Source organism: Eschscholzia californica, unplaced genomic scaffold, assembly GCF_041429995.1.
Source record: "Eschscholzia californica isolate CP2 unplaced genomic scaffold, dmEscCali1.0.p SCAF_1, whole genome shotgun sequence".
Taxonomy (NCBI): domain Eukaryota; kingdom Viridiplantae; phylum Streptophyta; class Magnoliopsida; order Ranunculales; family Papaveraceae; genus Eschscholzia; species Eschscholzia californica.
In genome coordinates this window covers 87,073,375-87,088,980 of record NW_028238198.1, presented here as the reverse complement: position 1 = coordinate 87,088,980, position 15,606 = coordinate 87,073,375, and the positions used below count along the sequence as shown (strand labels likewise).

General features: G+C 39.6%; 1 pseudogene; it reads left to right on the top strand.

The window, feature by feature from the left end:
* Window positions 1-2,656: 2,656 nt before the first annotated feature.
* On the top strand, window positions 2,657-15,606 carry LOC147570686 (putative disease resistance protein RGA1; annotated as a pseudogene).

The window sequence follows — 15,606 nt, the reverse complement described above, 5'->3', positions numbered from 1 at the left end:
TTCATCTGCATCCGCCAATAAGAAAAATCGTTTTTCCCATTGAACTTCTCTATCTCATATTTTCCTGATTTGACTGTACCACTTCTCGATCCCATCTTCTCTTCGTTCAATCTCAACAAGGCTCTGATACCAATTGTTATAACTGAAAGTCGCGGAAGCTATCGAACCTATCCTAGAAATTGATCCGATTATGAAGATTAATCGAAAAGCTAAGTCAAAATCAAATATGCGAACATAATTTAACGAGGTTCGGCTTTAAAGCCTATGTCCTCGGGCGAACAAGAAATCTTTATTGAAGGATAGATGAAGACGACTCACATGACAACCCGCAAGTTCGTCCCAAGATGGTACCGTATAGAAATTAACCTCTATACTAAATCTTCGACGACCGAGAAATTTAACACCGCTCAAAAACTATGAATAAATTTTCTCTCTTACTTGCTCACACTCTCTAACTCTCTATTGAGTAGTTGTTGTGTAGTTGTTGTGTTGTTGTTGTTGGTGATTTCACAAAGACTCAAGACCCCTATTTATATAGGATATCAAGCCCCATAAAAAAGGAACTTTGGTTTCTAAATTACTTAGGTTTCTAAATTTTGGTGTCAATTGCCAAACCGCCTATATCCAACTTTGGATATCCACCGACCATAGCCAATTGCCAAACCGCCTCTGCCTCTCAATTCAAACTTCAAAACAACTCTTCAATTTGGCTGCCTCAATTTGGAAACCTACCAAACCGCCACAAGCCAATTGATGAAGAAACCGCCTGTGAAGATGAAACCGCCTGTGTTATCTATTTTGAAACCGCCTCTCACAATCTCCACCTCGTACACAATTTGATATACTTCAAATTTTGGACGAACACCAGGATACTCCTTGTAAGATATATTTGCTTCTTGTAATTCCATCTGACTGCAACCTATGACCATGGTTGCCTACGTACCCTTTTACAGGATCAAGCCTACCGTAGTTCTACCAATCCTTCACATAAAGTTTACCTTGTCGCCATTACGCCCTTTCGGGCAACTTAACACGAGCCGACTTGCTTGAAGGAAAAAATTATTACCATGTGATGTGTGTTTTTTTTGGTAGTTATAAATCTTGTCATGTAACACTAGCTCGACAGATTAGGAAAAAAAAAACCAAACAACAATCTACCAAGTAGGATTCTACCTCTCTTTGTTGAATTTTGAACTGGGTCTTTTATAACATTGATTTTGTTTTGTGATTTTCATTTGTTAGAGCAACTCCAATGTGGGGCTCGGGCTCCCAATTTTGGGAGCCCCTGGATTTTGGGAGCCCCGGGGGTTTTCACAACTCCAACGTTGGGCTCCCAAGAGGGGCTCCCAAATCTAAAATATGCACATGTGTGGTGTATGTGTGTGAGGGTTGTGTTTTAATTTTCAACTATAAATTATTAATTTCAAATATAAAATTGAAATTTAATATTATGTTAGAGAGAGAAGGAATTTTGAAAAGATGAAAAAAAATTAAAAAAAGAAAAAAATTAGAGAAATGATTGGAAAAACAAATTTAAAACAATTTATATTTTTTGAAAAAAAATTTAGTTTAAAAAAAAAAGTTTAAAAAAATTAAAAAAAAACTAAATAAGTGGGGTGGATCCCCTTTTTAGGGGATCCACCCCAAATATGGCCGTTGGGAGACCCCCAACGGCCATATTTGGGGCTGGGAGCCCCCCAGCCCGGGCTCCCAGCCCCGGGGCTCCCGGGTTGGAGGGATGGGGCTGGGGGCTGGGGGCTGGGGCTCCCAATTCATATGTTGGAGCTGCTCTTAGTAGTCAGTCTGCCAGATTAGTAGCATCTTCCTTACCCAATCCTAAAGGTAATAACTAGTTTTCAACTACCCTTTATCTCAATTATGTTGGAAACCCTAATCCAGTGTGTTAGTTTCAGGATTATCTAGTCGATTTGAGGGATTACCTTTGAAGATTAATGAACACGGTCGTCCTCTTCTCATAGATTGTTTATCTCTCTAGGATTCAATTTAGACATCCGTATGTTGGTGCTATTCCTACGTTGGTTGTGGGAGGGGATGTTGGTCACTTGTAAGCGTGAGAGATATCCTCACCTTTCGAGCTAACTTTTTGGGCGAGATAGGCCTAAGACCACTTGGGGGCAAAGGAAGACCCAAGAACACACCCGCAAAATTTTATAGCTTCAATTTCTACCCCTCATTTTCTTTAGGTTCAATGGCCTTGTTAAGTGACAGGAATCTTTTATATCCATGGTGCATATTTGGAACCAATATTTGTTCTCTCTCCCCATATTTATTTTGTTTCGATCGTTGAAGATTTTTACCTTTTTTTTTGTATGTTTCCTTTCTTCCATTATCTTATGCCGTAGATTTTCATTTATACAGTCACAATGTAATTGAAGCTAGGAAGGGGAACCCACCTGTAATGCCAGCCGTGATGACCCCAGGAGGTCCCGTAGATCTTTCATCAGTATTATTCAGGAACCGCATAAGATACGACCCAGCGTGCAAATGACGTTTCGGGGCTGGGTCTTTGTTAACATTAACAAACTAAGTCATCGGAATAAACTGTAAGGAAAAGAACTCAAGTTGGAGTACAATATAGAGACAAAGTGCGTGCATAAGAAGAGATTGATTAAGAAAACTGAAATCTTGAAGAAAGAGAGAGAGAGAGAGAGAGAGAGAGAGAGAGAGAGAGAGAGAGAGAGAGAGAGAGAGAGAGAGAGAGAGAGAGAGAGAGAGAGAGAGAGAGAGAGAGAGAGAGAGAGAGAGAGAGAGAGGGAGAGAGAGAGAGAGAGAGAGAGAGAGAGAGAGAGAGAGAGAGAGAGAGAGAGAATGGCAATAGTTGAAGGTCTTCTAGTTAATGGTGTAACTGAAATCTTGAAGAAACTTGTGGGTGTCATCTCAAATGAGATTGGTCCTGTTTGGAACATGAGAAGTGATCTGAAGAATCTCGAAAAAACACTGGAGATGATTTTGGCTGTAATATCTCATGCTGAGAATCGACAAGTTAATGATAATTCAGTCAAGCTTTGGTTGAAACGCCTCCGAGATGTCGCTTATGATGCTTACGACGTTCTTGACGAGTTTTCATATGAATTAATGCGTAGAGACGCAATTATGAATGGTCGTCGTAAGCGAGACAAGGTACACAATTATTTACTTTCAGTAGTACCGAAAAGCATCTCATTTGACTCCCAGGTGGCTACTAAAATCAAAACTATCAACACAAACTTAGATAAAATTACCAAAGATATGGCTAGCTTTGGTTTCTCCCAGCTGGGTAGTAGTAATAGTACTAGTGATCATCTTCAACACAACGGCCGAATCAACACTCACTCCTACGTAGACGACTCCGAAATTAATGTCGAGAGGGAGAATGACATATCCAACATAATTAGCTCACTAATTAACTCACGTGGTGATGAAAAATTTTCTGTCATATCCATTGTGGCTTGTGGCTATGGGAGGGATTGGAAAGACAACACTTGATCGACAAGTCTATCATCATGAGCAGGGGCGATGCCACCTTGGGGCCTATGGGGGCACATGCCCCCACACCCCAAGGTGGAACCCATTTTGTCCCCTCTAACTACTCTGTAAAATATACATGCACAAAAAGCATTTCTATGGGGAGAAACAAAAATGCTAAGCCAAAATAGCAAAGCATATAAGAGGGTGTATATCTCTTAGCATTTTTTGGACACCAACCAACTTTCTCCCTATCACTTATTATTCTTTATTGTTTATTTGTGTTAGATTTAGTCGATTTTGTGTGTTTTACTTAGTGGTAACTCAGTGACACTCTACGATGATCCCACATCCACATGGCAAGTTAGAGTTCATGTAAGCTAGAATTCATGTAAGTTCTGAGTTCATGTAAGCTCGAGTATGTCATTTCTTACTAATCTTCAAGAAAAAAGCAAAAACATTATCTGTTTAGATAAATAAAGCAACTATCAATGAGTATCATTATTCTAATCTTTTATGTAGTTTTCTTATAAAATTTTGATATTACCCGGAGGTACTTATGGATCAATTAGAAGGTCATATAAAAGATACACAATTAACGGCGAATTTATCGAATCCAAAGGTATTAGAATTCTTACAAAGAAATATGTGAGAGGAAGTGTATCTCTTTTATACTTATTATGGACACTTAGATTAAACTTTATTTATTACAATTTCCATAACAATGAGTTTTTTTCCAATGTCGAGATAAAATTTAACAATCAAATAGAAGACGAGTGGATAGATGATTTGATACTGTTTACAGTATAGTTATTATCTAATGAGTTAAGAGAGTCAAGTGTTATTAAACAACGGATGTGGTTATTCTTTTTGTGATATTCGCATTGATTCTTGGTTCTTTAAAGAAAAGAGTGCCCCCATATAGTAAATATTCTGGCCTCGCCACTGATCATGAGACTGTAACCCAACACTTTGGCTTAAAAATATGGGTTTATGTCTCTGACCGTGATATTGTTGTCGATGAAGTGTTAAAAGATATCCTCGAGTCGATTACTAAATCCACTTGTGACACACCCACTACTGATGTGTTGGTAGGTCGACTTCGTGAAGAGTTGAATGGCAAAAAGTATTTGTTAATCCTCGACGATTTTTGGGACAAAGATAATGGAAAATGGGCAAGTCTTAAAAGTTGTTTGTCAGTCGGTGCTCAAGGGAGCAAAATTTTAGTAACTACGCGAAGTGTTGAGGTCGCATCAAACGTTAGGGGAGCAATTTCTCCTTACATCTTGCAACAAATTTCGGACGAGGGTTGTTGGTCTATTATCAAACAACGAGCATTTTCTCCTGGCGGAGCACAAGAGAGCTCAAATATGATATATATTGGAAAAGGCTTAGCAAGTAAATGTGGCGGTGTTCCCCTCGCAGCACAAATACTAGGAGGTGTTATGCACAACAAAAATCAACAACGAGATTGGTTGGAAATAAAAGACAATCCAGTAATGAAAATCTTAGAAAATGAAAGTAGAATAAAGGAAATATTGAAATTGAGTTACGATCATTTGTTGCCTAATCTAAAACATTGTTTCTCTTATTGTTCTATATTTCCAAGGGGATGGGTGTTTAAGAGAAAAACTATGGTCCAGTTGTGGATAGCAGAAGGGTTTGTTCCATCACCAACGGCAGAAGAAGGAAATAAATTTTTTAATATTTTAGTAAACAATTCATTACTCCAAACTCATACACCATTACTAGATAAAAAGTACAAGATACATGATCTTATACATGACCTTGCACGAAGTTTTAGTGAGGATAATGAGTTGTTAAATGTGAAGGTGAGCGAAATGGATGCCATTTCTAACAAAGAAGTTCGTCGCCTAGGGGTTTTTGACGAGAAAGAATTTTCAATAAAATTTCCGAAGAATTTGCGCATTTTTCTTGCACTCAATAGAGAGGGTCCATGGAAATCTAATTGTGTCTTTAGTAATAGGTACTTACGCATATTAAGATAGAGATTTCAAATATTAGGAGTTCTCCTCTATCTTTGGCCAAATTGAAACACTTGAGATACCTTAACCTCAAATACTGTTCAGTCCAAGTACATGATTTGACTATCGGTGCTCTATATAATTTGCAAACACTCCTTTTAGAAAAATGTTTTAATCTTCGAGGTCTCCCTAATGACATCGGAGCATTAAAAAATCTAAGGCATCTGTCTCTTGCTGGATGTTCTGACGTTGAAGAATTGCCCAAGTCTATTTGTGGCCTGTCTAACTTGCAGTATCTGTTCCTCCGGAAATGTACTAAATTAGAAGGGTTGCCCGGTGATATCGGAAAATTGAAAAGACTGAGAATACTTGATCTTTCTAGTACTGGCATGAATAAATTACCTGACTCCATTAATGATTGTCATGATTTGGAAGTGTTGAATGTCGAAGATTGTGAAGATCTTAGTGAGCTACCGAAAGAGTTAGGAGCTTTGAAACGATTACGTATCCTAAATATTTTTGAGACAAGTATAACAGATTTGTCTGACAGTATTATTGAATTGACGGAATTGACCGAATTACATCTGGGGAATTGGCACCCTCCCAAATACATAGGAAATTGGACTAACCTGACAAGTCTTACATTAGATAGGTATGATGTGAGTGAAAATAGTGGTGGTGGTATTGGAGACCTAGGAGGTCTAAACCTCATTCGTGGTGACTTAGTGATCAATTATTTGAAGAGGGTAAGAGGTGGTGGAATAGAGGAAGCCAAACGAGCCAACTTAAGGGGAAAATCAAACATTACCCTTTTAGAACTAAACTGGCAGGGTCCTCATTCAGCTATTGATTCAGATATTGATGTTGTTAATGATGTTAACGAAAACGGACATTTGGATGAAGACGTACTGGAGGGCCTTCAACCTCATTCTAATCTGAAGAAAATGATAATTAAAGGCTATAAAGGTTTGAAACTTCCATCATGGATCACTAATAATAGTGTCTCATTGTCTCTACCAAATTTGTTCTTGTTAGAACTGGGAAACTGCAACGGAATTCAACGACTTCAAGGCCTTGGTCAACTTCCTCAGTTGAAATATCTTACTTTGGATCATTTGGAAAATTTAGAAGAATGGATTGAGGAGGAGGAGGCAGCTATTGCAGCAGAAGAATCCACCAGAGTTTCGCGACATTCTTCTTCTTCTTCTTCTTCTTGTTATTTTCCCATGCTTGCTAACTTGTTCGTTAGATATTGCCCAAAGTTAATTACATTACCAACTACTATCTTTCCCTGTCTTGAGGATCTCACCATTAAACAAGTTGATTCCAAGCTATTGAATAATATCACCAACTTCACTTGTCTGCAATACCTTCAAATAGGGGAGTTTATGAGTGATATTGGCGAAAACAGACATTTAGATGAAGACGTACCGGAGGGCCATAAACCTCATTCTAATCTGAAGAAAATGAGAATTGATGGCTATAAAGGTTTGAAACTTCCATCATGGATGACTAATAGTGTAAGTGGAAGTTTCTTGGAGGCGGTTTAACATGAGAAGAGATGGTTTCCAATTCTTGGAGGCGGTTTAACATGAGAAGAGGCGGTTTCCAAATTTGGGATGGTTTCCAATTTTTGGCTCAATTTGGTTCAATTCCCACCGGCTTATATTACTATATAAATAGGGGTATTGAACATCTAAACAACATCAACACAAGCAACAACAACTCCTCTTTAGAGAAAGCTAAAGAGAGAGAGCAAGTGAGAGAGAAAATTTTTTGTTCATAATTTTGAGCGGTGTTAAATTTCTCGGTCGTCGAAGATCTAGTATAGAAGGTTAATTTCTATGCGGTACCATCTTGGGACGAACTTGCGGGTTGTGTTAGTCGTCTTCATCTATCCTTCAATAAAGATTTCTTGTTCGCCCGAGGACGTAGGCTTTAAAGCCGAACCTCGTTAAATTCTGTTCGCATATTTGATTTTGACTTAGCTTTTCGATTAATCTTCATAATCGGATCAATTTCTAGGATAGGTTCGATAGCTTCCGCGACTTTTTTAGTTCTAACAATTGGTACCAGAGCCTTGTTGAGATTGAACGAAGAGAAGATGGGATCGAGAAGTGGTACGGTCAAAGCAGGGAAATATGAGATAGAGAAGTTCAATGGGAAAAACGATTTTTCTTATTGGCGGATGCAGATGAAGAATCTGTTAATCTCGCAGAAATTACACAAGACGTTGACGGGAAAGAAACCAGGAGATATGTCAGATGAGGATTGGGAAGAGTTAGATCTCGAAGCACGGGCTACCATTATGTTGTGTCTTGAGAGGGACGTGGCGTTCCTAGTAGACGAAGAAACAACGGCGGCGGGTGTGTGGTTAAAACTAGAAAGCAGTTTCATGACGAAAACTTTAACGAATCGGGTCTACTTAAAATCCAAATTATTCACATGTAGAATGGAAGAGGGTTCTTCTATTCAGGAATATGTGAATAGGTTTGACAGGATTATCTCAGATTTGAAGGATATTGATGTTAAGGTTGAGGATGAGGACCAAGCCCTCATATTGTTACTTTCATTACCTAAATCCTATGAGAACCTTGTTCAAACTTTGATGCTTGTTGGTGATAGTCTAAGCATGGAAGAGACGAGAAATTCGCTATTAGCGGATGACCTTTGTAAGGTTGCTACTAGCAGTATGGCGTCGGGTGGAGTAGACAAGAATCAAGCAAAAGGGTTGTTTGTAACGAGGGGGAGGAGTAATGAAGGGGAAAGGGAAAGGGCGGGAAATCTAGATCCAAATCTAGAGGCTCTTTCAAGAAAACGTGCTTTAGTTGTGGTGAGCTTGGCCACTTTAAAGCGGCTTGTCCAAAGAGAAAGTTGAAGCAAAAGAACGAAGGCTACAAGGAGAAACAAGAGATGCAAGAGGCGGGATATGTGTCAGAAGAGGCGAACGAATGTTTCTCGGTGACAGAGGTGTCTGAGAAGATCTTCGATAAGTGGATGCTTGATTCAGGGGCGTCACACCATATGTGCCCAAATAGGGAGTGGTTTACTACCTATAGGAGTATAGATGGTGGTACAGTTATACTGGGTGATGATAGTATATGTAAAACTGTGGGACTCGGAACAATACGGATCAAGATGCACGATGGAGTGGTGAGAACATTGACGGACGTAAGACACATACCCGATTTGCGGAAAAATATAATTTCCCTTGGTGTGTTGGAGCGGAACGGCTGTAAGATAATTATAGAGAATGGCTCCATAAAAGTCGTTAAGGGTTCTTTGGTGGTAATGAGAGGTACTCGTTACGGAAATTTATACAAACTTTTGGGGACAACAATTACGGGAGATGTAGCAGTAGGAATTAGTGGAAGGGATCCAACGACTAGTACGAGGCTTTGGCATATGCGCCTTGGGCATATGTCAGAAAAGGGTCTATCTTTGATGTGCGGGAAAGGCTTGTTGAAGGACATGAAGAAGCCTTGCATGGAGTTTTGTGAGCATTGTGTGTTCGGGAAGGCACACAGGGTGACGTTCTTTACAAGCAAGCACAGGAGCAAAGAGGTGTTAGACTACGTACACACCGATGTCTGGGGACCGGCAAAGTTACCTTCCAAGGGTGGTTCCAGGTATTTTGTTACATTCGTTGATGATCATTCGAGATTTGTCTGGCTTTATTTTCTGAAGCATAAGAATGAGGTATTCAACACATTCCTGGTGTGGAAAGCAATGGTTGAGAACAAAACTGGTCGAAAGCTGAAGACGTTAAGGTCGGATAATGGGACCGAGTACACGGATGGGGCATTCAAGGAGTTTTGTAATCAGGAAGGCATTGTGAGACACTGGACAGTAGTAAACACACCTCAACAGAATGGAGTCGCAGAGAGATTGAACCGTACACTACTTGAGAAGGCTAGATGTATGCGCTCCAATTCGGGATTAGGCGTAGAATGGTGGGCAGAATCTGTTGCTACAGCTTGTTATATTGTGAACAGGTCTCCACATTATTCTTTAGATGGCGGCATACCTTACGAGGTGTGGTCAGGTGAACATGCAGATTACGAGAGACTTAAGGTTTTCGGTTGTACGACCTATTACCATGTTAAAGGTAACAAACTTGACAATAGAGAAAAGAAGGCAATTTTCTTAGGATATGTTACAGGAGTCAAGGGTTATCGGCTATGGTGTACGGAAGACAATAAGTTTGTAATCAGCAGAGATGTGGTGTTTGATGAGTCATCTATTGTAGCTATGGCGAAAGCTACGGTGCCTAATTGTGGTGATGTTGGGTCTACTAAAGCTCAAGTAGTGGAAGTAGAAGCCGAAGACCAACGGGTTTCTAGGAATCATGATCAGGTGGAGCATCAGGATAAAACTCAAGATGAGGAAATTGATGAACCCGATCATGAGGAGGTTCAAGGGGAAGGTACACAAGTTTTACAACAACAACAGCAGGATGTTTCGGTACACACTAGGCCGAAACGGTTATATAAGCCGGTACAGAGGTTAGGGTCAGAGAAACCTCTTAGGCATTACGGGCAGGCAAATCTGGTTGAATATGCACTCTCGGTGGAAGACGACGAGCCGGTCACCTTCAAACAAGCTATTACCTCGGAGGAAAGAGAGAGTTGGTTGGTTGCTATCCAAGAAGAGATGGAGTCTCTTCACAAGAACAAGACATGGGAGGTTGTCCCGTTGCCCGAAGGTAAGTCTATTATTGGTTGTAAATGGGTGTACAAGAAGAAAGAGGATTCTTCCGAAATCAAGGGTACAAGGTATAAGGCAAGACTAGTGGCCAAGGGTTATGCACAGAAAGAAGGGGTCGACTACAATGAGATTTTCTCACCGGTCGTGAAACATACTTCTATTCGGGTGCTATTGAGTATTGTTGCTCACAGGGATCTTGAGCTGGAACAACTCGATGTTAAAACCGCCTTCTTGCACGGAGATTTGGAAGAAGAAATTTATATGGCTCAACCAGAGGGATACAAGGTTGAGGGCAAAGAAAATCAAGTATGTCGTTTGAGGAAATCTCTTTACGGATTGAAACAATCCCCTCGCCAATGGTACAAACGATTTGATTTTTTCATGCTAAAGCATAGTTTTCGCAGAAGTGACTATGATTGTTGTGTATACCTCAAGAAGCTTCGCGAAGGTGACTTTATTTATCTCCTTTTGTATGTGGATGACATGCTTATTGCTTCACGAAGCATGGTGGAGATAAATAAGTTGAAATCTCAACTCAGTCAAGAGTTTGAGATGAAAGACATGGGCGCTGCAAAGAAGATACTGGGAATGGAGATTAAGAGAGAGCGGTCAAGTAAGAAACTGTACTTGAATCAGAAAGGTTACATCGAACGAGTAGTTTCTCGATTCGGGATGCAGAATGCGAAGGCGGTGTCAACACCTTTGGCACCACACTTCAGGCTCTCGGGTAAACAATCTCCCACTACTACGGTGGAGAAGGATCATATGGATCGTGTACCGTATGCTAGTGCAGTTGGCAGTTTGATGTACGCTATGGTGTGTACTCGTCCGGATATTTCACAAGCAGTCAGTGTGGTTAGTAGGTTTATGGCAAACCCGGGGAAGACACATTGGGAAGCTGTGAAGTGGGTCTTGAGGTACTTAAAGGGTACTGTTGATACGGGTTTGTGCTTTGGTGGAGACACATGTCAGGTAAGCGGTTATGTTGACTCGGATTATGCTGGCGATCTAGATAGAAGACGATCTACTACTGGTTATGTATTTAGGGTACATGGTGCTCCAGTTAGTTGGCGATCGATGTTACAATCTACAGTTGCGTTATCTACTACGGAGGCCGAGTATATGGCTATGGCCGAGGGTGTGAAGGAAGCATTGTGGTTGTGGGGTCTTCTGGATGATCTAGGGATTAAGCAGGAGTGCGTAGATGTATGGTGTGATAGTCAAAGTGCAATCCATTTGGCGAAGAATCAGGTTCATCATGCTCGTACTAAGCATATCGATGTCAGGTATCACTTTGTACGAGATGTCATAGAGGAAGGTGATGTTTCTCTCATGAAGGTACACACGGATGAGAATCCCGCGGACATGTTGACTAAAGTGGTGACATGTAGCAAGTTTCAGCATTGTCTGGAATTGCTACAAATCGGCTCGTGTTAAGTTGCCCGAAAGGGCGTAACGGCGACAAGGTTTTCTTTATCTGAAGGGTTGGTAGAACTACGGTAGGCTTGATCCTGTAAAAGGGTACGTAGGCAACCATGGTCATATGGTGCAGTCGGATGAAGCTACAAAAAGCAGATATATCTTACAAGGAGTATCCTGGTGTTCGTCCAAAATTTGAAGAGTATCAAATTGTGTACGAGGTGGAGAATTGTAAGTGGAAGTTTCTTGGAGGCGGTTTAACATGAGAAGAGATGGTTTCCAATTCTTGGAGGCGGTTTAACATGAGAAGAGGCGGTTTCCAAATTTGGGATGGTTTCCAATTTTTGGCTCAATTTGGTTCAATTCCCACCGGCTTATATTACTATATAAATAGGGGTATTGAACATCTAAACAACATCAACACAAGCAACAACAACTCCTCTTTAGAGAAAGCTAAAGAGAGAGAGCAAGTGAGAGAGAAAATTTTTTGTTCATAATTTTGAGCGGTGTTAAATTTCTCGGTCGTCGAAGATCTAGTATAGAAGGTTAATTTCTATGCGGTACCATCTTGGGACGAACTTGCGGGTTGTGTTAGTCGTCTTCATCTATCCTTCAATAAAGATTTCTTGTTCGCCCGAGGACGTAGGCTTTAAAGCCGAACCTCGTTAAATTCTGTTCGCATATTTGATTTTGACTTAGCTTTTCGATTAATCTTCATAATCGGATCAATTTCTAGGATAGGTTCGATAGCTTCCGCGACTTTCAGTTCTAACAAATAGTATCTCATTTTCTGTACCAAATTTGGTGGAGCTAGAACTGCGAAACTGCAACGGAATTAAACAACTTCAAGGCCTTGGTCAACTTCCTCACTTGAGAAGGCTTTATTTAGTTCATTTGGAAAGTGTAGAAGAATGGATTGAGGAGGAGACAGCTTCTTGTTATTTTCCCATGCTTGTTGAGTTGGATATTCAATTTTGCCCAAAGTTGATTACATTCCCAACTACTATCTTTCCCTGTCTTGAATATCTCACCATTAAACAAGTCGATTCCAAGATATTGAATATCACAAACTTCACTTCTCTGGAATACCTTCAAATAGTGGATGTTCCACAACTTGGGTTTCTGCCACGCCAGATATTACATCCTAGACTTAGGCATCTGATCATTAGAGAATGTCGTAATTTCCAAGGTTTCCTTCCACATATACAAGACATTGATTTACAAGCCCTCCAGAGGTCATGCAATATAAAGATTGAATGGTTGCATCCTCAATCTGATACTACAAAGAAGGTTATGTAGATGTTCTATTTGTAATGCAGATATTGATTTTTGCCCCGCAATACTTTGTTCAACTAATGAGAACCCAAATAAGTCTTTTGTTAACCCTGAAATTGCAGTTGAATGATTCATGGACTAACCAAAATAAGTTTTTTTTTCTGTATTCTTTTGCTGAATCGGTAAGATTCGGAATTTGAAAAGTTAGTTTCAGTTGAAAGACATAATATTACTATTCAACTAAAGTGAACTTAGATATAGTATTCACAAACGGTACCAACTTGTGAACACAGCAAATTTTAGGAGGATAGAATCATAAGTTACTTTTAGTGAATGCAATAAGTTATTGTAAATATTGACAATAACCAAGTTTTTATAAGAAGAAAAAGGAAGAAAATGATGAATATAAGATGGCCTAGTACAATGTATGAGTGTGATATTTCTACTTTTTGCTTTCTAGGGTCCACCTTCATTTGTTAGGGGAGCGATTTTACCTCACACTTTGCAACAGATTTCGGATGAGGGTTGTTGGTCTATTATCAAACACAGAGCATTTTCTCCTGGCGGAGCACACGAGAGCTCAAATATGATAGATCTTGGAAAAGACATAGCAAGTAAATGTGGCGGTGTTCCCCTTGCAGCACAAACACTAGGAAGCCTTATGCACAACACTAATCAACAAAGCGACAGGCTGAAAATTAAAAACATGCCCATAATGAAAATCTTAGAAAATGGAAGTAGAATAAAGGAAATACTGAAATTGAGTTACGATCATTTGTTGCCTAATCTAAAATAGTGTTTCTCTTATTGTTCTATATTTCCTAGAGGTTGGGTCTTTAAGAGAGAAACTATGGTCCAATTGTGGATAGCAGAAGGGTTTGTTCCATCACCAATGGAAGAAGAAGAAGAAGAAGAAGGAAATAAATTTATTAATATTTTGTTAAACAATTCATTACTCCAAACTCATTCAGGAAGACTAGATAAAGAGTACATGATCTTATATATGACCTTGCACAAAGTGTTAGTGAAGAGTTCTTAAATGTAAAAGTAAGCAAAATGGATGCCATTTCTAACAAAGAAATTCGTCGTCTAGGGGTGGATTTTGACAAGAAAGAAATTTCAGCAACATTTCCAAAGAAACTGCACACTTTTCTTACCTTCAATGCAAAGTATCCATGGGAATCTAATTGTGTATTTAGTAATAAGTACTTGTGCGTATTAAGTTTGACTCGTCCAATGATACCTTCACCTCTCTCTTTTACCAAATTGAAACACTTGAGATACCTTAACCTCTCATTCTGATCACTCCAAGTACATGATTTGACTAATGGTGCTTTATATAATTTGCAAACCCTCCTATTAGACAATTGTTTTAATCTTCGAGGTCTCCCTAATGACATGGAAACATCAAAAAATCTAAGGCGTCTTACTGTGTATTGGTGTCCACAATTTGAAGAACTGCCCAAGTCTATGTGTACGGTGTACCTTGTCTAACTTGCAATTTTTGTTCCTCCAGGGTTGTCTTAAATTACAAGGGTTGCCCACTGACATTGGAAATTTGAAAAAACTGAAAATTCTTGATGTCACTGGTTCTGGGATAAATAAGTTACCTGACTCCATTAATGAGTATCATGATTTGGTGGTGTTCAATGCTAGCAGTTGTAGAAATCTTAGTGAGCTACCCAAAGACTTCGGAGCTTTGAAACGTTTATGTGTCCTAAATATTTCTAAGGCAAGTATAAGAGATTTTCCTGAAAGTATTATTGAATTGACGGAATTGACCGAGTTACATATAGGGAACTCCCAGCCTCACAAATACGTAGGAAACTGGACTAACCTGAGAAATCTTACATGGTCTTACGACACCATAGGAACAATGTCAGGAATGGATCGCCTAACTCATCTTGAAACATTAGCTAGGTATGATGTGAGTGAAAATACTGGATCACATTGTGCTTCTGGTTGCGGTGGTATTGGAGACTTGGGAGGTCTAAACCTCATTCGTGGTAACTTAACGATCAATTGTTTGAAGCAGGTAAGAGGTGGTGGAATAGAGGAAGCCAGCCGATCAAATTTAAGGGAAAAATCAAATATTACCTGTTTGACACTAAACTGGGGCCATCCTTCAGATATTGATGTTGTTAATGATGTTGACGAAAATGGGCATCTGGATGAAGACGTACTGGAGGGCCTTCAACCTCATTCTAATCTGAAGAAAATGGAAATTCATGGCTATGAAGGTTTGAAACTTCCATCATGGATGACTAATACGTCATCGTCTCTACCAAATTTGGTGCAGCTAATGCTGTATAAGTGCAACGGAATTCAACTACTTCAAGGCCTTGGTCAACTTCCTCGCTTGAAACTTCCATCATGGATGACTAGTATCTCATTGTCTCTACCAAATTTGGTGGAACTAGAACTAGATAACTGCAACGGAATTCAACAACTTCAAGACCTTGGTCAACTTCCTCGCTTGAAATATCTTACTTCAGTTAATTTGGAATATTTAGAAGAATGGATTGAGGAGGAGGAGACAGGTTCTTGTTATTTTCCCATGCTTGTTGAGTTGGTCATTAGATTTTGTCCAAAGTTGATTACATTGCCAACTATTTCCCCCTGGCTCGAGAAGCTCATCGTTGAACAAGTCGATGTCAATGATATTGACGAAAACGGACATTTGGATGAAGATGTGTTGAACAAGTCGATGTCAATGATATTGACGAAAACGGACATTTGGATGAAGATGTACTGA